This window comes from Chiloscyllium punctatum, chromosome 49, assembly GCF_047496795.1.
Source record: "Chiloscyllium punctatum isolate Juve2018m chromosome 49, sChiPun1.3, whole genome shotgun sequence".
Classification (NCBI taxonomy): Eukaryota; Metazoa; Chordata; class Chondrichthyes; order Orectolobiformes; family Hemiscylliidae; genus Chiloscyllium; species Chiloscyllium punctatum.
The window spans coordinates 33,450,451-33,468,986 of record NC_092787.1 but is presented as its reverse complement, the minus strand read 5'-3'; positions in this window follow the sequence as shown (position 1 = coordinate 33,468,986).

Sequence of the window (18,536 nt, the reverse complement as noted above, 5' to 3'; positions counted from 1 at the left end):
GCGTGTGCGCGTGTGTTGTGTGAGTGTGCGTGTGTGCGTGCGTGTGTTGTGTGTGTGCGTGCGCGCGTGTGTTGTGTGTGTGCATGTGTGCGTGCGTGTGTGAGTTGTGTGAGTGTGTGTGTGTACATGCGTGCGTGTGTGTGTTTTGTGAGTGTGTGTGTGCGCGTGTGCGTGTGTGTTGTGTGAGTGTGAGTGTGTGCGTGCGCATGTGTGTTATGTGTGTGTGCGTGCGCGTTTGTGTTGTGTGAGTGAGCGTGTGTGTGTTGTGTGTGTGCGTGTGCATGTGTGTGTGCGTGTGTGCTTGTGCGTGTGTTGTGTGTGTCCGCGTGTGCGTGTGTGTACGTGTGTGCTTGCGCATGTGTGTTGTGTGTCCGCGTATGCGTGCGCGTGTGTCTTGTGTGAGTGTGCATGTGTGCGTGCGCGTGTGTGTTGTGTGCATGTGTGCGTGCACGTGTGTGTTGTGTGTGTGCGTGCGCGTGTATGTTGTGTGTGCGTGTGTGTGTGTGTGCACATGTGTGTTGTGTGTGTGCATGCGCACGTGTGTTGTGCATGTGCGTGTGTGCGTGCGCTTGTGTGTTGTGTGGGTGTGGGTGTGTTGTGTCAGTGTGCGTGTGTGCGTGTGTGTTGTGTGTGCGTGCGTGCACATGTGTGTTGTGTGTGTGCATGTGTGCATGCACGTGTGTGTTGTGTGTGTTTGCGTGCGCGTGTGCGCATGTGTTGTGTGTGTGCATGTGTGCGTGTGCATGTTTGTTGTGTGAGTGTGCGTGTGTGTGTTGTGTGTGTGCGTGCACATGTGTGTTGTGTGTGTGTGCGTGCGTGCACGTGTGTGTTGTGTGAGTGTGCGTGGGTGTTGTGTGAGTGTGTGTGTGCGTGCGCGTGGGTGTTGTGTGAGTGTGTGTGTGCATGCACGTGTATGTTGTGTGAGTGTGCGTTTGTGCGTGCGCATGTGTGTTGTGTTAGTGTGAGTGTGTGCGCGTGCGCGTGTGTGTTGTGTGAGTGTGCATGTGTGCGTGTGTGTCTTGTGTGTGTGTGCGTGCACGCATGTGTTGTGTGTGTGCATGTGTGCGTGTGCATGTTTGTTGTGTGAGTGTGCATGTGTGCGTGCGTGTGTGTGTTGTGTGTGTGCGTGTGTGCGTGCATGTGTGTGTTGTGTGAGTGTGCGTGGATATTGTGTGAGTGTGTGTGTGCTTGCGTGTGGGTGTTGTGTGAGTGTGTGTGTGCGTGCGCGTGTGTGTTGTGTTAGTGTGAGTGTGTGCGCGTGCGCGTGTTTGTTGTGTGAGTGTGTGTGTGCGTGCGTGTGTGTCTTGTGTGTGTGTGCGTGCACGCATGTGTTGTGTGTGTGCATGTGTGCGTGTGCATGTTTGTTGTGTGAGTGTGCATGTGTGCGTGCGTGTGTGTGTTGTGTGTGTGCGTGCATGTGTGTGTTGTGTGAGTGTGCGTGGATATTGTGTGAGTGTGTGTGTGCGTGCGTGTGGGTGTTGTGTGAGTGTGTGTGTGCGTGCGCGTGTGTGTTGTGTGAGTGTGCGTTTGTGCATGCGCATGTGTGTTGTGTTTGTGTGTGTGTGCGCGTGTGTGTTGTGTGAGTGTGCGTGTGTGCGTTGTGTGTGCGTGCATGTGTGCGTGCGCGTGTGTTGTGTGTGTGCGTGCGTGTGTGTGCATGTGTGCGTGCGCATGTGTTGTGTGTGTGCGTGTGTGTGTTGTGTGAGTGTGTGTGTGCATGCATATACGTTGTGTGTGTGTGCGTGCGTGTGTGTGTTGTGTGTGTGTGCATGTGTGCGTGTGCGTGTGTGTTGTGTGAGTGTGCGTGTGTGCGTGCGTGTGTGTGTTCTGTGAGTGTGTGTGTGTGCGTGCGTGTGTGTGTTGTGTGAGTGTATGTGTGCGTGCGTATATGTTGTGCGTGTGTGTGCGCGTGTGTGTTGTGTGTGTGTGCATGCATATACGTTGTGTGTGTGTGCGTGCGTGTGTGTGTTGTGTGTGTGTGCATGTGTGCGTGTGCGTGTGTGTTGTGTGAGTGTGCGTGTGTGCGTGCGTGTGTGTGTTCTGTGAGTGTGTGTGTGTGCGTGCGTGTGTGTGTTGTGTGAGTGTATGTGTGCGTGCGTATATGTTGTGTGTGTGCGTGCGTGTGTGTGTTGTGTGAGTGTGTGTGTGTGCGTGCGTATATGTTGTGTGTGTGCGTGTGTGCATGCACGTGTGTGTTGTGTGTGTTTGCGTGTGTGCGTGCGCGCATGTGTTGTGTGTGCATGTGTGTGTGTGCGTGTTTGTTGTGTGACTGTGCGTGTGCGCGTGCGTATGTGTGTTGTGTGTGTGCACATGTGTGTTGTGTGTGCGTGCATGTGTGTGTTGTGTGAGTGTGCGTGGGTGTTGTGTGAGTGTGTGTGTGTGCGTTTGTGCGTGCGCATGTGTGTTGTGTTAGTGTGAGTGGGTGCGCGTGTGCGTGTGTGTTGTGTGAGTGTGCGTGTGTGCGTGCGCGTGTGTTGTGTGAGTGTGTGCGTGCGTGTGTTGTTTGTGTGTGTATGTGTGCGTGCGCGTGTGTGTTGTGTTAGTGTGAGTGTGTGCGTGCGTGTGTGTGTTGTGTGAGTGTGTGTGTGTGCGTGCGTGTGTGTTGTGTGTGTGCATGAGTGCGTGCGCATGTGTGTTGTGTGAGTGTGCGTGTGTGCATGCGTGTGTGTGTTGTGTGAGTGTGTGGGTGTGTGCGTGTGTGTGTGTGCATGCGTATATGTTGTGTGTGTGTGCGTGTGTGTGTGTGTTGTGTGTGTGCATGTGTGCGTGTGCGTGTGTGTTGTGTGAGTGTGTGTGCGTGTGTGTGTTGTGTGAGTGTGTGTGCGTGCGTATATGTTGTGTGTGTGTGCGTGCGTCTGTGTTATGTGTGTGTGCATGTGTGCGTGTGCATGTGTGTTGTGTGAGTGTGCGTGTGTGCGTGCGTGTGTGTGTTGTGTGAGTGTGTGTGTGTGCGTGCGTGTGTGTGTGTTGTGTGAGTGTGTGTGTGCGTATATGTTGTGTGTGTGTGCGTGCGTGTGTGTGTTGTGTGTGTGCGTGTGTGCGTGTGCGTGTGTGTTGTGTGAGTGTGCGTGTGTGCTTGCGTGTGTGTGTTGTGTGAGTGTGTGTGTGTGTGTGCATGCGTATATGTTGTGTGTGTGTGCGTGCGTGCACATGTGTGTTATGTGTGTCCGTGTGTGCATGCACATGTGTGTTTTGTGTGTTTGCATGTGTGCGTGCGCGCATGTGTTGTGTGTGCATGTGTGCGTGTGCGTGTTTGTTGTGTGAGTGTGCGTGCGTGTGTGTGTTGTGTGTGTGTGTGCACATGTGTGTTGTGTGTGCATGCGCGTGTGTGTTGTGTGAGTGTGCGTGTGTGCGTGCATGTGTGTGTTGTGTGAGTGTGTGTGCGTGCGTGCGTGTGTGTTGTGTGTGTGTGCATGTGTGCGTGCGCGTGTGTGTTGTGTGAGTGTGCGTGTGTGCGTGCGTGTGCGTGTTGTGTGAGTGTGTGGTTGTGCGTGCGCGTGTGTGTTGTGTGAGTGTGCGCGTGTGTGTATGCTTGTGTTGTGTGTGCATGCATGTGTGTGTTGTGTGAATGTGTGTGTGTTGTGTGAGTATGCGTGTGTGCGTGCACGTGTGTGTTGTATGAGTGTACGCGTGTGTGTTGTGTGTGTGCGTATGTGCGTGCACGTGTGTGTTGTGTGTGTGCGTGTGTGCGTGCACATGTGTGTTGTGTGTGCTTGTGTGCGTGCGCATGTTTGTTGTGTGAGTGTGCGTGTGTGCATGTGCGTGTGTGCATGCGCGTGTGTGCGCGCGTGTGTTGTGTGTGTGTGTGAGTGCGTGCGTGTGTGAGTGTGTGTGTGTACATGCGCGCGTGTGTGTGTTGTGTGAGTGTGCGTGTGCGCGTGTGCATGTGTGTTGTGTGAGTGTGTGCGTGCGCATGTGTGTTGTGTGTGTGTGCGTGTGTGCGTGCGCGTTTGTGTTATGTGAGTGAGCGTGTGTGTGTTGTGTGTGTGCGTGTGCGTGTGTGTGTGCGCGTGCATGTTGTGTGTGTGCGTGTGCGTGTACGTGTGTGCTTGCGCGTGTGTGTTGTGTGTGTGCGCGTGTGTCTTGTGTAAGTGTGCGTGTGTGCGTGCGCGTGTGTGTTGTGTGCGTGTGTGCGTGCGCGTGTGTGTTGTGTGTGTGCGTGTGGGCGTGCGCGTGTATATTGTGTGTGCATGTGTGTGTGTGTATGTGTGTTGTGTGTGTGCGTGTGTGCATAGGCGTGTGTGTTGTGCATGTGCGTGTGTGCGTGCGTGTGTGTGTTGTGTGAGTGTGTGTGTGTGTGCGTGCGTATATGTTGTGTGTGTGCATGCACGTGTGTGTTGTGTGTGTTTGCGTGTGTGCGTGCGCGCATGTGTTGTGTGTGTGCATGTGTGCCTGTGCGTGTTTGTTGTGTGAGTGAGCGTGTGTGCGTGCGTGTGTGTGTTGTGTGAGTGTGTGTGTGCGTGCATGTGTGTTGTGTGTGCATGTGTGCGTGCGCGTGTGTGTTGTGTGAGTGTGCGTGTGTGCGTGTGTGTGTTGTGTGAGTGTGTGTGTGCGTGCGTATATGTTGTGTGTGTGTGCGCGTGCACATGTGTGTTGTGTGTGCGTGTGTGCATGCACGTGTGTGTTGTGTGTGTGTTGTGTGTGTTTGCGTGTGTGCGTGCGCGCATGTGTTGTGTGTGTGCATGTGTGCGTGTAGTGTTGTTGTTGTGTGAGTGTGCGTGTGTGCGTGCGTGTGTGTGTTGTGTGTGCGTGTGCGTGTGTTGTGTGTGTGCGTGTGTGTGTGCACGTGTGTGTTGTGTGAGTGTGCGTGGGTGTTGTGTGAGTGTGTGTGTGCGTGCGCGTGTGTGTTGTGTGAGTGTGCGTTTGTGCGTGCGCATGTGTGTTGTGTTAGTGTGTGTGGGTGCGCATGTGCGTGTGTGTTGTGTGAGTGTGCGTGTGTGCGTGCGTATGTGATGTGTGTGTGTGCATGTGTGCGTGCGCGTGTGTTGTGTGAGTGTGCGTGTGTGCGTGCCTGTGTGTTGTGTGAGTGTGTGTGTGTGCGTGCATGTGAGTTGTGTGTGTGTGCATGTGTGGGTGCGCGTGTGTTGTGTGAGTGTGCGTGTGTGCGTGCATGTGTCTGTTGTGTGAGTGTGTGTGCGTGCGTGCGTATATGTTGTGTGTGTGCGTGTGTGTTGTGTGTGTGTGCGTGTGTGTGTGTGTTGTTTGAGTGTGTGTGTGTGCGTGCATATATGTTGTGTATGTGTGCGTGCGTGTGTGTGTTGTGTGTGTGTGCATGTGTGCATGCATGTGTGTGTATACATGCGTGTGCTTGTGTTTGTATACATGCGTGTGCGGGTGTGTGTATACATGCGTGTGCGTGTGTGTATCCGTGTGTGTGTGTGTGCGTGCATATATGTTGTGTGTGTGTGCGTGCGTGTGTGTGTTGTGTGTGTGTGCATGTGTGCATGCATGTGTGTGTATACATGCGTGTGCTTGTGTTTGTATACATGCGTGTGCGGGTGTGTGTATACATGCGTGTGCGTGTGTGTGTGTGTGTGTGTGTATACATGTGTGTGCGCGTGTGTACTCCTCAGTATTTTCAGAAAGGCAAATATCGCTGCATGTATTTGCAATTTCCAAACTGATTGTCATTCATTGTACCGTTACAGTTTGAGTAAATTTATTTTGGTCATAAACTTGTTAATCTAGCAGATTAAAGATGTCTGCCTGGCGTGTTCTAACACTGACCCTGACCCTGTCTGAGATCTACATTGTTGTTCATATCACCCACCTGATCACATTTAAAATTGGCTGCGACCAGTCGAGGACTGGGACTAGAAAAGGAAACAGTGACCGGAAACCCCACGGAGCTATAGACTGGTGAACCCGATGTCAGTAGTGGGTAAGCTGTTGGAGGGGATTCTGAAAGATAAGATTTGCACACATTTGAAAGGACAATAGTTGATTACGAACAGTCAACATCGCTTTGTGCATGGGAAATCACGTCTCACTAACTGGATTGAACGTTTTGAAGAGATCACAGACAAGATTGATGAAGGTAGAATGGTCGAGGTTCTCTGTGTAGATGCAAGGTGTTCAGCAAGGTTCTGCATGTCAGATAGATTAGCAACTTGATGTCACATAGGATCCAGGGTCAACAAGCCAATTGGATACAACATGGACTTGAAGGTCAGAGAGATAAGGTGGTGGTGGAGGGTTGCTTTTCAGATTGGACCGACTGACCAGCCATGTGCCACAAGACTCAGGGCTGGGTCCACTGCTTTTCATCATTTATCAGAGGCATGTTCATAAGTTTACAAATTAATTAGATTCCTGCACAATGAAGAAGGTCATCTCAGCGTACAATGGGACCTTGACCAGATGGGCCAAGGAGTGGCAGAAGGAGTTTAATTTAAGTAAATGTTAGAGTTTGCATTTTGTTCAGTTAAAGACGGCTAAGACTTATACAATTAATGGGAATGCCCTGAGGAGTGCTGCCGAAAAATTGAGACCAAGGGGTGCAGATGCATAGTTCCGTGAAAATGGTGTCACAGATTGATGGGATGATGAAGAACATGTCTGACACGCCTGTCTTCATCATTCACAGCATTGAATACAGGAGTTGGGAGGTCATTTTGTAGCTGTGCAGGACATTGGTGAGGCCAGTTTGAGAATAAAGTGTACAATTTGGTTCCCTCTGCTAAATAAGAATGAAGTTTTTAAGCATGAGAGGATACAGCAATGTTTCAAAAGGATGTACCAGACTGGAGAGGTTGAGCTAAAGTTTGGGGGCTGGACAGGCTGGGATGTTTTTCCCTGGAACATCAAAGGTTGAGGGATCATATTGGTGAGGTTTATGAATTGAGGGGCGGGGGCATGAATGGTGTGAATAACCAAGATCTTTTCCTCAGGATAAGGGAGTCCAAAACTAAGGGCATAGTGTGTGTATGGAATGAGCTGCCAGAGTAAGTGGTGGAGGCTGATACAATTCCATGTTTAAAAGGCATCTGGATGGGGATATTAATAAGAAGGGTTCACAGGGATATGAGCCAAATGCTGGCAAATGTGACGAGATCAGCTGTACGTTTGCTCCCTGAGCTGGAAGGTTTGTTTTCAGATGTTTCATCACCATGCTAGGTAACATCATCAGTGAGCCTCCGGTGAAGTGCTGGTGGGATGTCCCGCTTTCTAGAGCTGGTCTTAGTCTCTTAAAGTGGGTGATATCATTTCCAGTTCTTTTTCTCAGAGGTTGGTAAATGGGGTCCAAATTAAAAAAAGAGGAATAGAACAACAACAGTCTCCCCTTCCTAGATGTCACAGTGGAACAAACAGTCATGGAGAACGTTCGACCAAGATCTACAGGAAAGTAACACGCACAGAACTTAGCTACTTAACTACAGAAGCAATTATCCCAACACCCACAAACGGAGCTGCATCAGGACATGATGTAATGGGCCACAACATACTGCAGCACTCAGGAACTAAGAGCGGCAGAAGAAAAATGCCTATACAGCCTCCTCAAGAAGAATGGATACCACACACCCCTACGACCCACCCTCCCATTCCACACCCCCCTACGACCTACCCTCCCATTCCACACCCCCCTACGACCCACCCTCCCATTCCACACCCCCCTATGACCCACCCTCCCATTCTGCCACCACAGGAACTGTAAAACCTGTGCCCACACCTCCTCCCTCACCTCTATCCAAGGCCCTAAAGGAGCCTTCCACATCCATCAAAGTTTCACCTGCACATCCACTAATATCATTTATTGTATCCGTTGCTCCCGATGTGGTCTCCTCTACATTGGGGAGACTGGGTGCCTCCTAGCAGAGCGCTTTAGGGAACATCTCCGAGACACCCGCACCAATCAACCAAACCGCCCCGTGGCCCAACATTTCAACTCCCCCTCCCACTCTGCCGAGGACATGGAGGTCCTGGGCCTCCTTCACCGCCGCTCCCTCACCACCAGACGCCTGGAGGAAGAATGCCTCATCTTCCGCCTCGGAACACTTCAACCCCAGGGCATCAATGTGGACTTCAACAGCTTCCTCATTTCCCCTTCCCCCACCTCATGCTAGTTTCAAACTTCCAGCTCAGCACTGTCCCCATAACTTGTCCGGACTTGTCCTACCTGCCTATCTTCTTTTCCACCTATCCACTCCACCCTCTCCTCCTTGACCTATCACCTTCATCCCCTCCGCCACTCACCCATTGTACTCTATGCTACTTTCTCCCCACCCCCACCCTCCTCTAGCTTATCTCTCCACGCTTCAGGCTCACTGCCTTTATTCCTGATGAAGGGCTTTTGCCCGAAACGTCAATTTCGCTGCTCGTTGGATGCTGCCTGAACTGCTGTGCTCTTCCAGCACCTCTAATCCAGTATTTGGTTTTCAGCATCTGCAGTCATTGTTTTTACCAATTAAACACAGTCCACCGATTCCTAAACAATGCAGTCAAAACATGCCCAGAAACTCTAGTGACATTACTACGCATCAAAGGCATCTCTGAAATGACGACCAGATGACTCAGACGCCTTATCATTATGGTAGCCCACATCACCCACTTTAATAGACCAAGACACGTGATTAGAAAGTGAGGATACCACCAGTGCTTCACCAGAGGCTCACTGATGATGTTACGTAGCATCGTGACGAAACATCGGAAAACAAACCTCCCAGCTCCGCGAGCAAACCTACAACATGAAACTCAAACTGAGATACAAATCTTCTCAAAAACTGGACTCGATTGGATTACACACCTTGTCCACATGGACGAGTTGGACCAAAGTGTCTGTTTCAATGAATCTATGAGAGCATTAAGAAGAAATTCAGAAAAGTCTTTTCAAGGGTAAATTCTCTTCCCCATATGTTTTTGATGCCTCTCTGTTTACATTTATTCAAAGCTGATTTAGTTAAATATTTGACAGACAGATAAGTCACAGATAATCAGATATAGATATGAAAGTGAGGCTGAGACCACAACCTCATGAATTAAAATTTAGTGCCTGGTGGAGTAGGATAAAAATATTTAATGACCCACTCCTGCTCCTCAGTCCGCTGTTCTTATGTTTCATTCAGCCTTCCAAATCTGCTGACAGGAGCAGTTGAAGGCCACTTACTCCAAGAACATGACACTCAGAAACCGAGGAAACCATTCACCCCCTCAAGAGAGTCATTTACGGTTTGGGGTAGTTTGGATAATGTCACTGGAAAACCCAGCTCGGGAATGAAAAAGGTCCGTCATACCTCTTTACAGAGATTGCCCTCTCTGCAACATGTGCTTCTTTTGTTGGTCATGCTGTAGACCCAGATTCACTGTGATTAGCTTCCATACCTCACCCAGAGATGGATCACAAAATCTCCTGGTCACCCTGACTGCAACATTCGATACCAGAACTTGCAGGAAAATAACACCCACTAACTTTCCAATAACAGAATATGAGTAAAAATGGAACAGGACCAGGTGGTGAAGCCCCCAACCCTCAAGCCTGCCTTAGCCTACAATAAGATCATGGCTGATCCGCTCTTTGTCTCAAATCCTCTTTAATTCATCATTCATCATCACCCTCAACATGCTGACAGATCAAAACACATCTACCTCCACTTTAAATACTTCCAGTGATCTAGATCCCCGAACTCTCAGACAAAGCACATTCCTGACACTCACTACCCTCTGTTTGAAAAAAAAACTCCCTGCCCTACCTCATGACCTATTGATCTGAGCAAAGGAGGTGAACACAGAGGCTCAGTAGGAGTGACTGGTCCTGATCTCAAGGAAGAATTTGACACAGGATAGTATCACAGAGCAGAACCAACTTACACTTCATGGTAATCAGTTGGAAACTCTCCACTGGTTGGAGTGACTTAAAGCACAAAGGAAGATGTTTCTGGTTCACGGTGATCACCTCTCTCAGTCTGAGATATTTCTGTGGGACATCTTCAGGATCTCTTCCTCAGCATAAACATCTTCAGCTGCTTCATCAATGTCTTTCCCCCATCAGAAGACAGAAGCCGGGATGTTCACTGAAGATCCCACCATGTTCACATCAATGTGACATCCCTCAGCTCCTGAACCAGTCTGTGTCCATGTGCAGTAAGACCTGGACAACATTCAAGATGCTTCTGTGAATGTGTAGGTGATGCTCATGTAACGGTACTGCTAGGCTATGCACATTTGATTTGATATATTTGATTTATTCATTGTCATGTTTACTGAAATATAGTGAAAAGTTTTGATTATGAGCATAGTTACCAAGAATGTTACAGATCAGAAAGACTCAGCCAGAGGCACACAGATTACACTGAACAGGGGCACTAGTGGAGAGTGTTGTTTCCACAGTGAAAGAGGAGCTCATTCAGAAACGCAAGCTCAGTTCCCAGGAATATGAGGAAGCCATTCAGCTCATCTTAATAATTTGGAAACAAGAGGGATAAAGCACTCAGTCCCTTCAACTGATTACACAGGAAGAGATGGTGTCCAGTGTAATGGTCCAGATCAGAGCCCCTCCAAAATATTTTAAGAAAGTCACCCAGACCCTCACATTTTCTTATTTTAAAGGCCAAAGTAAAATGTCTGTTCCAACTGCAATGGGACAGTTCAAGCTACTCACCGTGAAGCAAAACACCATTTATTTAAACTCTGCAGATAAAATACTCTGAAAGGAAGAGGAATTTAGAATAACAACTCTACTGGAAACCTGAACAGAATAATAGATATAGTAACTATTACTAATTAACAGTTCCAAAAGAGGAAACTCCCATAAACACTTACTTCAGCAAAAAGGCAAATTCAGTCGGAGATTTTCACATGCTGTTCTCCAATCCAGGAGGAAAAAGAAATCCAGAGAAAGTGCGGAGAGTGTGGCAGGCAGGAGACATTTACTGTTATATATAGATAAACATAACCATACAGATGTAGCTAAATAATTCCAGTTGCTTTCCTCCATCAGTCGTGATAAGCTTTTGTATTTAACAAACAAATCAGAGACATTATCATTTGTGAACCAGCTGCTATGTGTCTCTTGCGAAGATGTGAAAGAACCTCAACTCAAAGACGAGAGAAGTGAAGAACTTTGGACACCAAAGGAACCTCGCTGTCGTATCCTGGGGACCAATGTTATCGAACAGTTTCCCTTGTATTTGTTTTTGACCTTACAAACAGAACGTCAGTGTAACAACCTGTACAAATGTGTGCTCAAGAAATTCAGCGGACCTGCCATCATCGGCTGAGGGGGACACAGAGTTCATGATTGTAGACTGTTGTGACTGTACTGAAGAAGAATTATACTGGACTCGAAATATGAATTCTGGTTCCACCTCCTCAGATTCCCACAGAATGGTTGTGTTTCTCCAGGACATCCCGAGTGCGCATTAGATATCTGACATATCCAATATTATACTTTCAAGTGAATGGTATGCGTGTGTGTGTGCTTGTTTGTCTCAATGGGCGTTTAAGTGTTTAAGTGAACATTAGAATTTAAAGAGTCAAGTGAAATTCTGGCTTTTCGCTTTTGTTTCTCTGTAATTCGAATCTACCCATTTGCAGAAGACAGGTAACATTGTGAAGTACTGGACGGTGGTCCGTGTTCTCCATTAATCTGGTTCTGTTACTTTGGTATTTCAAAGAGATTTGCGTCCTTCTGATGAAGGTGTCACTGGACTGAAACGTTAATGCTGCTTCCTCTCCCAAGATGCTGCCAGACCTGCTGAACTTCTTTGGCATTTTCTGCTTTTTCCTGTGAACGTGATTTTATTCTTTGGAAAGAAAATGTTTATGACAGCTCCAAGAATGATTTCCACTGAGTTACCCCAATGGGGTGGAAGAACAGGGAAAGCTTGTGAATACTGAACCAAGTCCCCAGAACAGGCTGTAAATACTGACAGGTCCAATATGAAATTCACAAAATAAAATAAAGACAACAGACATTGAGCAGCTTATTTGTGAAATAGAAGTTAAAATATTGCCCCCAGTCTCCACTGTGACAGAGGTCACAGCTGGTAGATGGACAGTAAAACAGGAGAATATCATTGTTAAGGTGGTGACGAGAGAGCATTTTTACTGTCTCATAGGGTCATGCTTTTGTGGAACCCTCTTCCCACAGATCTCTGGAACATGAGCCATTGCGTGGTGTTAAGGTAGATATAGAGAGAGTATCGATTCAAGAGACACAATAAGAGTATAGTACAAGGACAGGAATGTGTGGATGGGGCCATCGTCAGATCAGGCTCAATCTTATCACATTCAGGTGGGAAAATTGCTAATTCCAGATCTGAAATGATAATATTTGCAGATATCGACAAACAATAACATTCTTATAAATTGGAATGATAAAACAGCGCTCAGGAAAGTGGAGTGTTTTGGGGAAAAGGGTGGGAGATGGTGAATTGTAAACCTCACTGAATGCACATCCAGCCAAATGAACATCCTCATCAGTTCAGAATATTTCTTTATTTTTCAAGTGAGGTGAGTGCCGTTGGAAAGGTCAGCGTTTACTTTCTGTGTCTGCGATCCTTTCTGAATATTGTGGTGACCTCCTGCTGTACGTGCTTTCCAGGGACACCAATAGTTCAGTTTCTGATAGAGACACCGAATTCTGAACACGTGATCATGAGGGTGCAGCGATACAGATCCAGGAGGCTGTGTGACCTGGGAGCTGATGGTCATCACTCAGAGATGCTCACTTGCCTTCAAATAGTGAGACCATATTTTCTCTCTTCAAAAATATCTTGTATTCTCAGTGAGCTGAGCTGTCGGTTGGTATTTCCTTTCACTAATTTTCTCGGCTTGAATTGAGTTCTGTGAATGTCTCACACAACTTCAAAAACACAGAGGGGCTGGTAAAATTAAGAGCAAAAATCTGTATTGTTCTTGAATTGTTGGAACTTGGTATTTTACTTCAATATTTCATTGAAATTGTGATGTGTCTGGCCAGGCAGTAACTTCCCTCCATGAGCTACCATTGAGAAGCTGCAAACCAGTTGGAGCTGATGCACCCACAGTGTTATTAGAGAGGGAGTTCCAGTGGTTCACCTTGGAAGTTGCTGTTTCAGGGAGTGAATGCTGCTGGTGGTGAATATTAGGCAGCGAACTTGGGGAATTCCATACCTGGGAGACTGTGAAGATGGATGTAGAGTTGACCCATCAGAGAGTTGAAGGATACAAGGAGTTAGCATGAATGTGGCATTGTGCCCTGGTGGAGAACACCCAAAACCTCACTGATTGCCGGAGAAATCTTGAGCAGCTGAATGGACACTGCTGATCCTGCTACTTACCTTCTTCTATTATTGGAAAGTAACTTTATTCTCCTTGGTGTCTTGCTGTGAAATGTTGCATTCAGTGAGACCAGCAGATTTGGTTGAGTCAACCCGAGGTGACATATGGGGGGCTGTATTCACAGTGAATTTGGATCTACAGAATGACCAACATCTGGAACAGAAGTTACAGAGACGGGAAGGCCAAAAAGAGGAATGAGTGGGCTCTCTCTGATTCAGCCTGAGTTTGTCAACTGCATTTTCTCAGAGAAGACCAAACCATCAAACTGACTTCGAACTGTTCCTGCTTCGCAGACTCGAAGGGCTGAATGAATTGAATGGAACTGAAATAGTTTTATTGCCACCTGTGCTGGAATATGACTAGTGAAAAATTGACTATGTCATCACTTTGGTGCATTTATAGGTACAGGGTACCTTGGTATAGAGACTTCAGCATTTCTTGCAGAGTTGAAAGAATAATGAATAATAGCCCAGACTAAAAAGAAAAACTTTGTTAAAAGTGTTCAAATTCGACTCCGTTTCACCAAGTCTGGGCCAGTACCTAGCCTCGGAACGGAATCCAGCAATGTATCCAGACCACGTACGACTTGAAAACTTAAGGCCTCACTTCCATTCCCCATGGACCAGACTGCGCCTGCAACGGCCTCCAATCGGGACAACCCTGCTGCACTGGCCTGGTTTGGGACTCACTCCCACACTGGCCTGGTTTGGGACACACTACCATACTGGCCTGGTCTGGGATATACTCCCGCACTGGCCTTGTCTGAGACACACTCCTGCACTGGCCTGGACTGGGACATGCACCCGCACTGGCCCAGTCTGGGACACACTCACACACTGGCCTGGTCTGGGACGCACTCCTGAAATGGCCGGCTCTGGGACACTCTCCCGCACTGGCCTGGTCTGTGAGTCACTCCTGCATGGCCTGGTCTAGGACTCACTCCAGCACTGGCCTTGTCTGGGACACACTCCCACACTGGCCTGGACTGGGACACGCACCGCAGTGGCCTAGTCTGGGACATACTCCAGCATTGGCCTGGTCTGGGACTCACTCCTGCATCAAACAGGTCTGGAACTCACTCCCGCACTGGTCTAGTCTAGGACTCACTCCTGCACTGGCATGGTCTGGGACTCGCTCCCGCAATGGCCTGGGCTGGGACTCACTCCCGCACTGGCCTAGTCTGGGACTCACTCCCGCACTGGCGTGGTCTGGGACTCGCTCCCGCACTGGCCTGCTCTGGGAAACACTCATGAACTGGCCTGATCTGGGACGCACTCCCGCACTGGCCTGGTCTGGGACTCACTCCTGCACTGGCCTGGTCTGGGACACACACCCGCACTTGTCTGGTCTGGGACTCATTCTCGCACTGGACAGGTCTGGAACTCACTCCCGCACTGGCCTGGCCTGGTACTTAGTCCCGCACTGGCCCGGTCTGGGACTCACTCCTGCCCTGGCCCGGTCTGGGACACACTCCCGCATTGGCCTGGTCTGGTACTCACTCATGCACTGGCATGGATGGGGAATCACTCTCGCACTGCGCTGGTCTGGGACACACTCCTGTACTGGCCTGGTCTATAACTCACTCCCACACTGGCCTGGTCTGGGACACACACCCGCACTGGTCTGGTCTGGGACTCACTCTCACACTGGACAGGTCTGGAACTCACTCCCGCACTGGCCTGGCCTGCTACTTCCGCACTGGCCCGGTCTGGGACACACTCCCACACTGCCCTGGTCTGGGGCTCATTCCCACATTGGCCTGGTCTGGCTCTCACTCCCGTGCTGGCCTGGTCGGCGACTCACTCCCACACTGGCCTGATCTGGGACTCACTCCTGCGTGACCTCGTCTGGGACTCACTCTCATACTGGCCTGGTCTGGGACTCACTCCCGCACTGGACAGATCTGCAACTCACTCCTGCTCTGGCCTGGTCTGGGACTCACTCCTGCGTGACCTCGTCTGGGACTCACTCTCATACTGGCCTGGTCTGGGACTCACTCCCGCACTGGACAGATCTGCGACTCACTCCTGCTCTGGCCTGGTCTGGGACTCACTCCCGCCCTTGTCCTCGTCTGGGACACACTTCCGGACTGGCCTGGTCTGGAACTCACGCCCGCACTGGCCTGGTCTGGGACTCACTCCTGCACTGGCCGGGTCTATTACACACCCCTTCACTGGCCAGGTCTGGGATTCACTCCCGCACTGGCCTAGTCTGGGACATACTCCCGCAGTGGCCTGGTCTGGGACTCACTCCCGCATCAAACAGGTCTGGAACTCACTCCCGCACTGGCCTAGTCTGGGACTCACTCCTGCACTGGCGTGGTCTGGGACTCACTCGCACACTGGCCTGGTCTGGGACACACACCCGCACTGGTCTGGTCTGGGACTCACTCTCACACTGGACAGGTCTGGAACTCACTCCCGCACTGGCCTGGCCTGGTACTTCCGCACTGGCCCGGTCTGGGACACACTCCCACACTGCCCTGGTCTGGGGCTCATTCCCACATTGGCCTGGTCTGGCTCTCACTCCCGTGCTGGCCTGGTCGGCGACTCACTCCCACACTGGCCTGATCTGGGACTCACTCCTGCGTGACCTCGTCTGGGACTCACTCTCATACTGGCCTGGTCTGGGACTCACTCCCGCACTGGACAGATCTGCGACTACTCCTGCTCTGGCCTGGTCTGGGACTCACTCCTGCATGACCTCATCTGGGACTCACTCTCATACTGGCCTGGTCTGGGACTCACTCCCGCACTGGACAGATCTGCGACTCACTCCTGCCCTGGCCTGGTCTGGGACTCACTCCCGCCCTTGTCCTCGTCTGGGACACACTTCCGGACTGGCCTGGTCTGGAACTCACACCCGCACTGGCCTGGTCTGGGACTCACTCCTGCACTGGCCGGGTCTATTACACACCCCTTCACTGGCCAGGTCTGGGATTCACTCCCGCACTGGCCTAGTCTGGGACATACTCCCGCAGTGGCCTGGTCTGGGACTCACTCCCGCATCAAACAGGTCTGGAACTCACTCCCGCACTGGCCTAGTCTGGAACTCACTACTGCACTGGTGTGGTCTGGGACTCACTCCCGCACTGGACTGGTCTGGGACTCACTCCCGCCCTGGCCTGGTCTGGGACTCACTCCCACCCTGTCTTGGTCTGGGACACAATCCCGCACGTGCCTGGTCGTGGACTCACTCCTGCACTGGCCTGGTCTGGGACACACACCCGCACTGGTCTGGTCTGGGACACACTTCCGCACTGGCCTGGTCTGGAACTCACACCCGCACTGGCCTGGTCTGGGACTCACTCCTGCACTGGCCGGGTCTATTACACACCCCTTCACTGGCCAGGTCTGGGATTCACTCCCGCACTGGCCTGGTATGGGACTCACCTCCGCACTGGCTTGGTCTGGGACACACTCCCGCCCTGGCCTGGTCTGGGACTCACTCCCACCCTGTCTTGGTCTGGGACACAATCCCGCACGTGCCTGGTCGTGGACTTACTCCTGCACTGGCCTGGTCTGGGACTCAGTCCCGCACTGGCCTGGACGGGGAATCACTCTTGCAATGGGCTGGTCTGGGATGCACTCCCGCACTGGCTTGGTCTGGGAATCACTCCTGCGTGGCCTGCTCTGGGACTCACTCCCACACTGGCCTGGTCTGTGACTCACTCCTGCGTGGCCTGGTCTGGGACCTTCTCCAGCACTGGCCTGATCTGGGACTCACTCCCGCACTGGCCTGGTCTGTGACTCACTCCTGCAATGGCCTGATCTCGGACTCACTCCTGCGTGGTCTGGACTGTAACTCACTCCCACACTGGCCTGGTCTGGGACTCACTCCCATACTGGCCTGGTCTGGGACCCACACCCGCACTGGCCTGGTCTGGGACTCACTCCCGCACTGGCCTTGTCTCGGACTCACTCCTGCGTGACCTGGACGGGGACTCACTCCTGCACGGGCCTGGTCTGGGACTAACTCTCGCCCTTGGCCTTGTCTGGGACACACTCCCGCACTAACCTGGTCATGGACACGCTCCCGCGCTGGCCTGCTCTGGGACTCACTCCTGCACTGGCTGGGTCTATTACACACCCCTTCGCTGGCTGGTCTGGGACTCACTCCTGCACAGTCCTGGTCTGGGACACACTCCCGCCCTGGCCTGGTCTGGGACTCACTCCCGCACTGGCCTGGTCTGGGACTCAATCCCCCACTGGCATGCTCTGGGACACACTCCAGCCCTGGCCTGGTCTGGTACAAACTCTCGAACAAGTCTGGTCTGGGACACACTCACACGCTGGCCTGGTCTGGGACACACTCCCACCCTGGCCTGGTCTGGGACTCACTCCTGCACTGACCTGGTCTATTACACACCCCTTCACTGGCTGGTCTGGGCCTCATTCCCGCACTGGCCTGGTCTGGGATTCACTCCTGCACTTTCTTGGTCTGGAACTCATTCCCACACTGGCCGGGTCTGTGACACACTCCTGCACTGTCCTGGTCTGGGACACACTCCCGCCCTGGCCTGGTCTGGGACTCACTCCCGCCCTGGCCTGGTCTGGGACTCACTCCCGCCCTGGCCTGGTCTGGGACTCACTTCCCCACTGGTCTGCTCTGGGACATACTCCCGTACTGGCCTGGTCTGGTACAAACTCTCGAACGAGCCGGGTCTGGGACTCATTCCCTCACTGACATGGTCTGGGACACACTCACACACTGGCCTGGTCTGGGACACACTCCCGCACTGGCCTGGCCTGGGACTCACTCCTGCACTGACCTGGTCTGCAACCCACTCCCGCAGTGGCCTACTCTGGGACTCACTCCTGCAATGGCCTGGTCTGGGACTCACTCCCGCATTAACCTGGTCTGGGATACGCTCCCCCACTGCTGTGCTCTGGGACACACTCCCGCACTGGCCTGGTCTGGTACAAACCCTTGAACGAGCCTGGTCTGGGACTCACTACCTCACTGATATGGTCTGGGACACACTCACACACTGGCCTGGTCTGCGACCCACTCCCGCACTGGCCTGGTCTGGAACACGCTCCCGCAATGGCCTGGCCTGGGACTCACTCCCGCATTAACCTGGTCTGGGATATGCTCCCGCACTGGGAGTCACTCCTGAACTGGTCTGGTCTGGTCTGGGACACGCTCCCTCACTGGCCTGTTCTCTGACCCACTCCTGCGTGGCCCTGGTCTGGGACTTACCCCAGCACTGGCCTGGTCTCGGACACAATCCCGCATTGGCCTGGTCTGGGACTTACTCGCGCACTGGACAGGTCTTG